This window comes from Cornus florida, unplaced genomic scaffold (assembly GCF_030987335.1).
Source record: "Cornus florida cultivar Cherokee Brave unplaced genomic scaffold, ASM3098733v1 CherokeeBrave_3.0.0_Hap2_Chr11, whole genome shotgun sequence".
Taxonomy (NCBI): Eukaryota; Viridiplantae; Streptophyta; class Magnoliopsida; order Cornales; family Cornaceae; genus Cornus; species Cornus florida.
In genome coordinates this window covers 110,319,297-110,332,550 of record NW_026775581.1, presented here as the reverse complement: position 1 = coordinate 110,332,550, position 13,254 = coordinate 110,319,297, and the positions used below count along the sequence as shown (strand labels likewise).

General features: G+C 34.7%; 1 pseudogene; it reads right to left on the bottom strand.

The window, feature by feature from the left end:
- Window positions 1-7,001: 7,001 nt before the first annotated feature.
- Window positions 7,002-12,926, bottom strand: LOC132282602 (chaperone protein ClpB1-like; annotated as a pseudogene).
- Between the last annotated feature and the right edge of the window lie 328 nt (window positions 12,927-13,254).

Below are 13,254 nucleotides of genomic sequence, written 5' to 3'. Positions count from 1 at the left end.
AATTTAAAAGGTGTAACCCTTTAGAAAAACTAAAATATGGTTTTTTTAAAAGGTGTAACCTTTTAGAAAAACTAAAAAGTAGTTTTTTTAATTCAAAAAACCAACCACCCAAAAAAACCCACTCATTTGTGAAACCCATTTAAATAAGCCCAGCCCAAAATTAGGCCCAATCCAAAATTCCAAAAAAGAATAATCTGGACTTTACAATTAGGCCCAAGCCTAAGCCCAAATCCTAAACTCAGCTTATTTAAATTTCAATTTGTTTAAACATTTTTTCCATGTGGGACAAACACTTCCCATATTTTGCATACCTATTTAGGCTTATCAAAACACCACACTTTGGAGCTAATTTCTCATTCATCCGGAAACGGATTTCAGAAAGTAAATATACCACGTTCATCTCCTTGCGGAGAGAAACGCGCTTGTCTAGAGATCCGTAAAAAATTATTAGCGGAATCTATTTCAAATCTCATCCAAAGTTTATGTTTTTAATGCCCCCGTTTCCAATAATCCCCCACATGAATGGAAATTTGCGTAAAATGCAAAAGATGATCATGCAGACACTAAAGGGAGTATAATCGAAAAGTTACTGCATCAGGATAGGTGGCTTTTGGCTTTGAACCTTCCCTAGTGTATTGTTATCGGATTTACTGGCTAACCAGTGAACGCGATGTCTTGAACTGTTCAGCCGTTTGTGTAAACCAAGACAATAACAAACACACAGTAGCTTTCCTCACAAAGTTGGTTCTCATTGTTGTGTTCATTTTGGCCCTAAACAACTCCTAGTATTTAATGAGTGCTCCAGAAAACTTAGCCTTTATAGTTCTCATAGAAGCGGCCCCACTTCACACTCATATAGGTGACTTCTTATTAAGAGTATCCTACCATACCCCACTTGAATTTTTAAGGTATAAGAGTCATTAAAAGCGTAGCTTATCCTAATCATCGCTGTAGGTAGCACTGTCTCATCATAGAAATGGGTAGAAGATTTATATCTTCCCAGTGCTTCTGGTGAGTCACTCAGAATTTCTGTTGTCCCTTTGAACCTAGATCTTAGGATCTCCAGTCAGCTAGGTTGGGTTTCCATTAAGGTGACTCGTTAGCTTTCGGCTTTAAACCCCATTCCCCTCGATGAACTGTACAATTGCTCTCTAGTACAACCTTCAATTTTATATGTGGCCACAAGGTTGTGTTTAAAAATATTACACTCTGCAGAGATTTCTCCAGGTGAGAGCAACTGTATACTTTGTGCCCTAAAATTGCTTATTGTTAGCAATATCATTTTCTTTAGTGGCACAGGTGTAGACTTACTTTGAATTTTCCTCTATGTGAAGTCTATTGACTTTCCTATTTGATTTATTCAAAGTTTCTAACTTTGAGTTATATTAAGAATATACAACTACACCTTTAATACAACAGATATATCCACTCTTAGATTTGAAGTCTTTAATATCCCATATCCAGATTGCATCACTGTTACACCTCCAATTTTGTTAGATACCTCGATCTATTTAATATTGGGTTTAGGGTGTATTTCAACTACCCAATTTATTGTTTTTCAGTGATCCGATCCTGGATTGAAAATGTGCAATTAAACACCGTTATTAAGATGTCTTGCAATCTCAACCAATGATATACTTTGGCTAGTATTTATATTTGAGATTTACATTTACAAAAGTTAGCTAGGCTTTTATTATCATAACTAGTATTATCTCAATCTCACTCTATTGAGAATATAATATGTTATCAGATATTAAATCTTTCATATCAAATATACTAATTAGTATATCATTAATTTTTTTTATTTTTTTTAAAGGTATACAATGACTTATATATCATATTTATGTCATTGTCTTAGTACCAGCTTTAATCCACTCAAGGACTTATAAGCTTGCACACTTTACTCTTCAACTAGAACAAATAACTCAGTTTTTTCGCTAGAAAAATAACTCTTCTAGTTGTTCCATAATATTTTCCTCATAGGAAACAACATGCACTATTGTTATAATACTATAAATGATTTTTGGTTCTATCCAAAACCTCTTAGGATTAGGAACCATATATTTATAAGTATTTCTTATCTGGTGAGGTAACTCATAGCTAATTTCATCTATGGACAGTATCCCCCCACAACTTTAGGATAATCCTGAAATTTTATATATGATATATTTCTTATGGTTTTTCAACTCTTGAAATACCATATATTAAATATTTCACCTCATCTACTTTTCCAAGGTTTTATATTCGCTTTTCAACAAGCACACATAACAGTCTCTAGTGCATATGTATTCACTTTATCTCTATCTTGTTCTTATAATATATCAAAGACGTTACTGTGAACTAATACTAGAGATATTAATTACAATGGGCTTTAATTAATATTTGCTTCTACATTTCTTGTATTTATGAATTGAGTTATTCATGTTTAGGTTCATGTTAAATCAGTCATCTTAACATGTCATAACCTTTCATGTGTCACACATCACATAACTCAACCATTTAAGCAAATAACTCACTTATTGTTTAAGCTTTGGATACATCACCACAAAGTGAGCACTCACTTCTCAAGTATTATTACACACTCTTCTCATATCTCACTACTAAGTTATGATGAGCACTCACTTTTCAGTTATTACCGCTAGTTTAAGTTTGTTTAGCTAGCAATTCTAGTAGCTCATAATTTTAGTACACACTTATCTAAGTGGTTTATCTTGGTAGTAGAGTAATTTGTTTTGAAAAATATTCTTCAAAAACTACTACTTTACAAGTAGTATTATTCCCTCCTACATGAGCAGATATGATGTATAACTCAAATAACTTATGGCTAAAATGGCTACTCATCACCCTCATGCTTTTTACTATCAAGTTAAGAACTAGAACCAATTGACAGTTTTTCATCTTCCTATTAGGTTCTGTGCACCTCATTAATCATTTTAGCTTATACCTAAGCTAACTAGTTTGTAACTCAATAACATTTTAGCTTTTAGCTAAATTGTATATTAGAGTTAACTAGCTTGATTTAGCTTGTCTAGGTGTACTTGCTTAGTGTATCCATAACATTTTCCATTAAATTCTTTCGAGTTATTAGAAAATTTTATCTGATTCAGTCCATTTACAGCTATACGTATCTTAAACACTAGTATAGATCGTTTTCCTTTGGCTATCAGAAGAGTTGACATAATTGGACTAGTCCATTCATACAAAATTCAATAATATCACATATTAAATAAATTATGTTGTAAATTTGAATTACAATACACATTGAGTAATTCAACTACATAGTTCAATATTATAGTATCAAATGAAAGTAAACATTTATAAAAATAATATTAAACTTGCATAACAATATAGTTTCATATTATATCACATGATTAATTATATCACATAATTAATATAAGAAATAATAATAATCAAGAGAAGAATTTGCTTCCTTAAAGTTTTGTGGCTTATTCTCCAATAAACATGTTAGAAAATCAGGAATAAAAGATTTAGACGTTTTAGCCTTTTTACTACCTCTAAGCTCATCTTTATTTTCATTGTATGATTTATGCACAAGGAAATGATATGCAATACTGTTATGAGCATAACCTATCAAAGGTTTTATGTATGGGGACTGTGCACTTGTAACTCGCCTAGTGTGGTAGCCTGTCAGTGCCTCTTGCACCCGTCCACAACACACTCACCTACAAGGTTGTCACATTTTAGGTCCACTCTAACCTTTCATAGGAGTTGGATCTGTAACCTTAAATAGACACCCCCACACTTTTAAGAATTTATAGAAAGGTTTTCAACCTTTCCATAATTCATATGATGTCACATTTCTAAGGTTTCATCTTTGCTTCGTGGCAAATACATATAACGGTATCTTGTGCAACCATTGATAAAAGTAATGAAGTACTTTTTTCCAACCTCTAGTTGGTACATGTTTAAGGTAATGTCATATACTTCATAATATCATATTACAAAATTAAATAATTCAACCAATATTGAATAATTCAATAATCTACTTATATAACATGCTTCAATTTCACATAATATTGAATGCATTAATATTTAACATATTATCATATAATAATGTATATAACATTATTTTATCATATCTCAACTATTAGTATAGTATCTATTTGTTTATATCTTAAATAAAAACTTATAATAAAATCTACGCAATGAATGAATCTGTCTTAAGATTGTTGGTAAATATATATGCTTCACGTGACATTTAAGATATAACAATCCTTATACTAATATGTCATGAGATAATTAACAATATGCTAATAAATCATTAATTAAATATGCAACTCTATATTTAATTAAATATGCAAAATAAAGTAATAAAATAATAATAATATGCAAGGAATGAACCTGGACCGAAGCTAGTATTGGATACTATGTCCTTAAGACAGATTCGCCCCGCTATGGTGCTAACGGACTCAGTGGCGTCTATCTCCCAAGATACAACGGTCTACATCCACCAGTAGCAGCACTACAAACTCGTGGATACGGCGAACCTCCTCCGTGTAATACTCTTTCTGACTCAAAAATGCATCTATATACTATATAAATGCTGAATTGGGTGTAATTCGAACTAAATGGTTCGGACCAATCTTAATATGGCTCAATGAAATTGGATTAGAGTCGAAGTGGCTCGAACCACTTAACCTATGGTTTGAACCCACTTGGGTTAGGTTCCAGTCTAGAGAGGGAGATAGAAGAAAATGAAAATGAATGAATTGCAAATGATCCAAAGGGGGGTATTTATAGAAACAGATACGCCTTTTCGGATTAGGTGTATCTCTTCATTATTGGACACAACCATTGCTATAAGTTGCAATGGTTCACATGATGTCTGTTCACCACTAGACACATCTATTCCAATAGGTTGTAATGGTTCACATGGTGTCTGTTCACCAATAGACACATCCATTCCAATAGGTTGCAATATGCCTTTTCGAGTGGGTGCAACCATGGGTCATGATGGTTCGGAAAAAGGTGTAACCCTTTGAAAAAAAAACTAAAAAGTGGTTTTTTAATTTAAAAGGTGTAACCCTTTAGAAAAACTAAAATATGGTTTTTTTAAAAGGTGTAACCTTTTAGAAAAACTAAAAAGTAGTTTTTTTAATTCAAAAAACCAACCACCCAAAAAAACCCACTCATTTGTGAAACCCATTTAAATAAGCCCAGCCCAAAATTAAGCCCAATCCAAAATTCCAAAAAAGAATAATCTGGACTTTACAATTAGGCCCAAGTCTAAGCCCAAATCCTAAACTCAGCTTATTTAAATTTCAATTTGTTTAAACATTTTTTCCATGTGGGACAAACACTTCCCACATTTTGCATACCTATTTAGGCTTATCAAAACACCACACTTTGGAGCTAATTTCTCATTCATCCGGAAACGAATTTCAGAAAGTAAATATACCACGTTCATCTCCTTGCGGAGAGAAACGCGCTTGTCTAGAGATCCGTAAAAAATTATTAGCGGAATCTATTTCAAATCTCATCCAAAGTTTATGTTTTTAATGCCCCCGTTTCCAATACAACCGACTCTGCTTCTAAACCACATCGAGGACAACTATATATGTAAAAGAAATGCAAACACATAAATGATGTAAAACAAATGCAAACACCTTCATTTTTATGCAAACACATAAATGATGATATATTATTTATGTGTTTGCATTTGTTTTACATATATAGTTGTCCTCAATGTGGTTTAGAAGCAGAGTTAGTTGTGCATATATATATATATAAATATATGTATTATAGAATTTAAAACATCAAGAATTTTATATATATCATCATTTATGTGTTTGCATTTGTTTTACATATATAGTTGTCCTCGATGTGGTTTAGAAACAGAGTCGGTTGTGCACATAAATATATATATATTATAGAATTCAAAACATCAAGAATTTTAAGAGCAAAGAAAGAAAATGCCGTTATCAAATTTGAAAAATTTTCTTAAGCTTCGTTTGTTTCGACGTAAAATATTCTTTTTGGAAATTTTTTTTTTTTTTTTTTCAGGTAAAATGTTCTTTTATTTTTACTTTGTCAGTGTTTGGCAAAGGTTTATGTAGAAATTAAGGCTGAGTCCATTGGACTGGGCATGTAAAATAATTTTTCCAAAATTGATGGAAAAGTTAATTTTGTTAAATTTAATATAAAAAAGTATTTTCTGAAAAATATTTTACGTCCAAACAAACGGAGCCTTAATGTTATCACACAATGCTTAATTCTCATATTTTTAATTATGTATTTTCCCTTCTACAAAAAAAAAAATTAATAATCTATATTTGCCCTTCTCTATTTCCCCCTCTTGAAAAATAATGGATATTTAACAAAGTATAAAAATGATGTTAATGCAATATTTTCTAATATTTGTAATTCCATTCAATATAAAGTGGCTTATATGAGAGGTTTTCCTTCGTTTCTCTCTAGGAGACATCTTCAAAGTGCTTGCGATTTGCTTTACTCCAATTTTTTTATTTAAAATTGGGTGGCTGATTGATTAGTAGCTTCTTGAGATCTAATGCATAGTTGGTAATGGTATCTTTAATTTGCTGTTCAGTGCTGGGGTTTGCATATGAAGGCTGCTGGATTATATATTGCAAATTTTGATTTCTTCACAATTAAAATTCGTAAAAGAAAAAGAAATCCCTCTTAGAGCATTCCTATTTTGGCTTTCTTTAAAAATTTCTGATGATTTTTTATTAAATATTTTGGCAGCTGATATTATCGGCACTACCAACACTTGCATACATGGGAATGCTCTAAGGGTTTTTTTCTTTTCTTTTCTTTTTTTTTTTTTCAAAGGATCAATGCTTGGGCACACCCATGCTTAGACCCATGTTTGAATCCCATGCCTTATCACAATCAACCATATTAAATCACTATTTATATTTTTAACTTAAGAAATAGTGATTTAATTGTGTAAATAATTGATTAGTAAGAAAGTCAATAAATTATAAAGTTCAAAGGAAATAAAAATGTTAGAACAAGTATTGATATACAAGAGACTTTAGAAATTATCAAATTAATACAAAACATGATCAATACATTAAAAGAAGTATATAAGTAATACAACGAGATCACTTGAATGGGGCTTTTCTCCTATTAGGGGCCTAAGTGGCCGCCTCAATTGCCTTATGGTTGAGCTGACCGGGAGAAAGATAAAATATACAATATCCCAGAGTTTTTATTATATGGTATCCACGACTAATGGAGAATCATTATTTTTTTTTAGAACTCCCTATTTCTTGTGCATCAAGAGAAATCGAGAGTTTCCATGACTGTGCATTGGCCGGGGGTTCCACGTGTAAGTATCCCGAACCCCCATGTAAGTAACCCCCGGGTATTGTAGCTTCAACCGGGGATGAAACATAGTAACGATTGTACAATTGAAACATTAAACATACAATCCCAAGTCCAGAAAAACACAGGAAATATCTGTGACCTTCTTTTGCTGGTACTAGTCCAGAAAACCACTGGGAAAAACTGAGACCTTTTGGTGGTACTACTTCCTCTATCTTCGTCTCTTTTGGTGGTACTATTTCCTCTGCCTTCATCTCTTTTGGTGGTACTATTTCCTCTGTCTTCAACTCTTCTGGTGGTACTCTTTCCTCTATCTTCATCTCCTGGGCAGCATCACTCGTAGGGCCATTAGGTATTTCAATCAGTATGTCCGACTTTCGTCCGGTTGCAGCATTCACAAGCCCTCCATTCTTTTCAACCCGATACGTTAATTCTTTCCCATTGTTTGCAGCATCGATAAAAACAGTTGAGTTCTCATCAATCTCCCCTTTTACAATAAGCACTTTTGATAACTCGGTCACCACCTTTCTCTCTAGCCATCTCCTGATAGGTCTTGCGCCGTAGACCTAGAAGCAAATAAAATTGATATGGGTAAGCCTCTCACGTCCAATTCTAGCAGGTAATTAAAATTAACATGTAAACCTTCGAAGCACATAATTAATAATACTCACTGGGTCGGAACTCTGAGCTAGTATAACATCCAATGCTGCTTCAGTGACACCTAAGGCAACACCCTTCTCTGCAAGGCGGCTTGCCACGTCCTTCATTTGTAGCCTGGCAACCTTCCTTAGTTGTTGTTGAGAAAGAGGATCAAAAACTACAATCTCATCCAGACGATTCAGCATCTCCGGCTTGAAGTGCTTCTTCATCTGTTACAACTCCCACAACATCAATCAATAATGAGTCTAGACTCTCTATAGTCTATCCATACATTCTAAATTAACCTTAATTAAGACATCAAGAAGGCACTATTAGTTTAATTACCTCCTGCATCACCCTCTCGCGAGCACTCTCCATGGTACACTCGCCCTTTAGTCCTGATACAAGATGCTCAGCTCCAAGGTTTGAAGTCATAATGATCATTGTATTGGTGAAGTCAACAGTACGACCTGTGCCATCAGTCAACCTTCCATCATCCAGCACCTGAAGCAGGGTGTTGAATATAGAGACGTGTGCTTTCTCTACTTCATCAAACAGTACAACGCTATAAGGCCGCTTCCTCACAGCTTCCGTGAGTTGCCCACCATCGTTGTATCCAGAATACCTGAGAATATATATATATATATATACCAACCCCATTAATTAAATAAGTAATCATCGTTTCAATCTTGATCATATATATATATATACAAGAAATTAAGGTAACATTTTAGAATATAATGAATGCACCATACCCAGGTGCTGCACCAATTAATCGGGAAACTGAGTGCATCTCCATATACTCGCTCATGTCAAATCTCACCAACATTTTTTCATTGTCAAATAGCTGTTCTGCAAGGGCCTTAGCCAGCTCGGTCTTTCCAACACCAGTTGGACCCAAGAAGAGGAATGAACCATTTGGTTGCTGTGCCCTCCCCAACCCAGCCCTTGATCTCAGCATAGATTCGGCAATAGCACTAACTGCTTGATCTTGACCCACCACTCTTTGATGCAACCTCTCAGCAAGACCAGTCATCCTCTCTCTCTCATTGTGGCCAAGGCTCATTACTGGTATTCCAGTCCACCGAGAAACAACTTCAGCAATCTGTTCCGGTCCAACAGTCTCTGGTAGTATTAAATTTTCATCTTTGTTCCCTTCAAGCTTTGCAATTTCAGACTCGACTTCCAGAATTGTAACGTATTTCAAGTCAGCAACTCTAGCTAAATCATTTCTCCTTTGGGCCTCCTGTAAAGCAATCTGGAGTTCTTCGCGCTTCTGTTTGAGTTGGCGGATCTCATCAATCCTTTCCTTCTCCTTTTCGTATCTCATCATCAAAGGCTGAAACTTTTCCCTCAACTCACCAAGTTCAGTTTTCACCTGACATAATTGTAAGAATTTTAGTTTAAAATGGTAAAGATAAGAAGTATATATCTTGTATTAAATGACCATTAACAAGTGTACGTCCTGAAGTTCGACATGATACTCACTTCTTCATGCCGCGCTTTACTAGCTTTGTCTCCCTCTTTTTCAAGAGCATGAAGTTCAATTTCCAACTGAATCCTCTTCCTTTCAAGATTGTCAATTTCTTCAGGTTGGCTATCAAGTTGAACCCTCACATTTGCACAAGCCTCATCCACTAAGTCAATTGCCTTGTCTGGAAGTCGCCGCCCTGAATCAAATTCAACACCACACATAAATATGCTCATCAGTCAGTATCTATCGCTATCTATAATAACATTGAAATTGAAACATCAAATTAATTCTGCTATATATACCGGTAATATATCGATCCGAAAGCTGTGCAGCAACAACAAGTGCTCTATCCTGAATCCGAACACCATGATGGCCTTCATACCTCTCTTTCAGCCCTCGAAGAATACTTGTGGAGTCAGCAACACTTGGTTCAGCTAGATAAACTTGCTGGAACCGCCTCTCAAGCGCGGCATCTTTCTCCACGTACTTCCTGTACTCTCCAATAGTTGTGGCACCAATGCACCGAAGTTGACCCCTAGCAAGCATTGGCTTGAAGAGGTTGGCAACATTTCCAAGAAGAACATGGATTTCGTCAATGAATAGGATTACTTTTCCTTCAGCCTTCTCTACTTCCTTCAGCACAGCATTCACCCTCTCCTCCAACTGTCCCCTATATTCAGTGCTGGCAACCAATGCCCCCATATTCAGTGCTACGAGCCTAACGTCAGCAAGATCACTTGGAACATCCCCTCTAACAATCCTTTGAGCTAACCCTTCAACAACCGCAGTTTTACCCACACCAGGCTCTCCAACAACGATAGGATTATTCTTGCTTCTTCTTGAAAGAATCATAATAACCCTCCTGATTTCTTCATCCCTACCAATGACTGGGTCGAACTTTCCAGCTTTCTCTACGAGGTCATGGCCATAAATGCTCAGAACTCCAAATGTGGTATCCCCTGAAGCACTTTTCACCTTCCTACCCTCCTTTCCACGAAGTTTCTCAATGTCTGATTTCACACTTGCTGAACTGATCCCAGCTTCTTTGAGAAGATCTCTAATTTCTGAATCTTCCAAAAGGCCGAGAATCAACTGATCAACTGCTAAATGGGTGTCACCGCGGGACTTCTGGCCAGATTGTTATCACTTCTGTTAGAGTAGTGCTACGGCTCGCTGTCGCTGGACTACCGTCGGGGGGTGGAGTTTGAGATGGTAGTTTCTCGATTGCCTGATTGAGAACCATCTCAAACGTTTTTGCAGCCTCTTTATTACCACCAGCATTGACTATTGATTGCTGAAAGATGCCATTGGGATCGGAGTTTAATGCCGCAGCCAAATGAAGTGGAGTGAACTGAGCATGTCCAGAGTTCTTCGCCAATTCACAAGCCCCAGCAATGGCTTCACTGGTCTTGTGGGTAAATTTATCAGGATTCATGGTTGATATTGATGCTTACAAAAAACTGTGATGAAAGCATAGGTCTCATATTTTACATGAGCAGTTCAATTGACAGATCAAAACGACGACCACTACAACACTGAACCGAAGAACATAATACATAGAACAAATGCATGACCCAAAAAATAAATAACTATAAAATAAAAAATAAATACACAATTCAAGCAAACAATTCATCAATAACTACCCAAATAGCTAGCAACTACAAGAAGACGTGAAACCATTAATCAAGTACCAAAGTCAGTCAATGAAAAACAAAAATTACGTAAGAAACTATTGACCATTACGTTTTTAAACAAAGACCATGGAATACAACATAAAATCAGAAGATACCATGATACGTCGTATAAGTAAAAGAAGTAGACATTCACCGGCAAAAAAGAAATGCAAAAAAAGTAGATGCTAAAAACAAACCCCATTAAACCACTGAAAACACTACAAATGGCCAAAATTCAAGGCAAAAAACCACTACAGTGGATACATAAATAAGCACCAAATGCATTATAAGATCAAAACTGATTTTGGAAAGGTAAAAAAAAACTTACAATAAAAGTATATTTCTGCATCACCAAAACTAATAAATAGAGAAAAATATATATAAGTCTAATAGAAATCAATTACAGTGCCATCATAAACTACAACAAAGTAGTGAAAATAGGCCTCCAAAGGGATTGGATTGGAAATCCATATTCAATTTGTTTAGTTAACAGATTATTCGCTAACGGTTATTGGATTGAATGTTCCGATCCATACCCTAATAATTTGGCTCGGATTCGGATTGGGTTCGGATCAAAATTCAATCCATTAGCTTGGTGGAGTAGAGGGTTGCTAATACATAGGATGATGCATCATATAACAATGCAATCAAAAGAATCTAATGTTAGATTATAAATATATATAACATATAAATGTAGTATATTTTGATGTATAATATATATATATATAATTTTAATCGAATCGGATTAGCTTTAATTCATATCCACTTTGTTTAACGGATTTGGATCATTATCGTATTACAGATTCTTTTAATCCATGTCCGGATAATCTGGATTCGGATCATAATCCTATCCATTGACAAGTGTAAAGTGAAAACCAGCAGACCAGAAATCGGAAAGCCAAATGATTTCCATGACCAAAATTAACAAAAAAGACAACTCGAGAACTCTGAAACAAAAGCAAAATCACATAAAACAAAACCATTGGGAAACTCAAGCGGAGAGTTATCTCTAGATTTAGAAAGAACAACATATATCGATGACTAAAATTCGCCATAACCATGCGTATTCGAGATAAACCAAACAAAGCCCCAAACTGAAAACAGAAATCAAGTTCTATCTGTATCCGCACACATACATAAACATGTATATGCGTGTGTGTATATATATATATGGTCGTGTCTGTACACCACCCAAAGGGAAAAAAAGAGTACCCTTACGTTTCAAGAAAAAAATTGAACTGTGCTCAATGAAGGTCGATTGATTAGCTTGGTGTGTGATTTGAAGAGAACATGATTGATAGATATATCAATGACTAAAATTCGAGATAACCGTTCGCATTCAAGAATAATCAGACAAATACACTTATACACAGAGTTATGTGTGTGTTGTACAGAGAGGGAAAATGAGTTCTCTTACGTTTCAAGAAAGGAATGAATCCGGAACTGGGCTCAATGAAACTCGGCTGATTCTCGCTTGGTGTGTGATAGGTCTCTCGCTATTGACAAACTGTGAGACTGAATTGTAATGTTTAGCTTCTTTTCCTTCTTCTTCGTATGTTTGTGTGTGAGATAGATATAGAGAGAGAAAGTGCAACTAAGAGAAGACCTTGACTTGCACCGTATGTAGAAGCCATAAGAGCACACAGAGTATGAGAAATTGCCCAGCAGAGTCGGAGCACAGTATGAGAAATTGCCCACACCAAATAAAAAATCAAAGAGACGAAGTTGCCCAACAGAGTCGGAGAAATTTATCAGCTGATTCCGAATTCAAGGTTTTTTTTATTTATTTATTTATTTATTTTTTTTTTAATTAATTACGTGTTAATTGATTGAGACCACACCATCTAACAAATTTCCTCAATGTATCTTGCTTTCTCTCTTTTCATATTTTGTGTCTTGGTCATTCCGTAATAGATTAATAAATCGCATAAATTATATTTAAAATAAATGAGTTTAGATATTTTAATTTGCCCAAAAATTAATAAAGATCTTTACAAGATTTTACATGATGATGATGGACATATTTAGAAAATAATTCTGTTGTGTCAAAATAAATGTCCCTTTATGAACTTTTATTTTTTTAAGAGATTTATTTATTTTATTATTTTATTGTATTAGTAGTGAGTGAATTACTAAATCTATTCTTAGTGCACACTA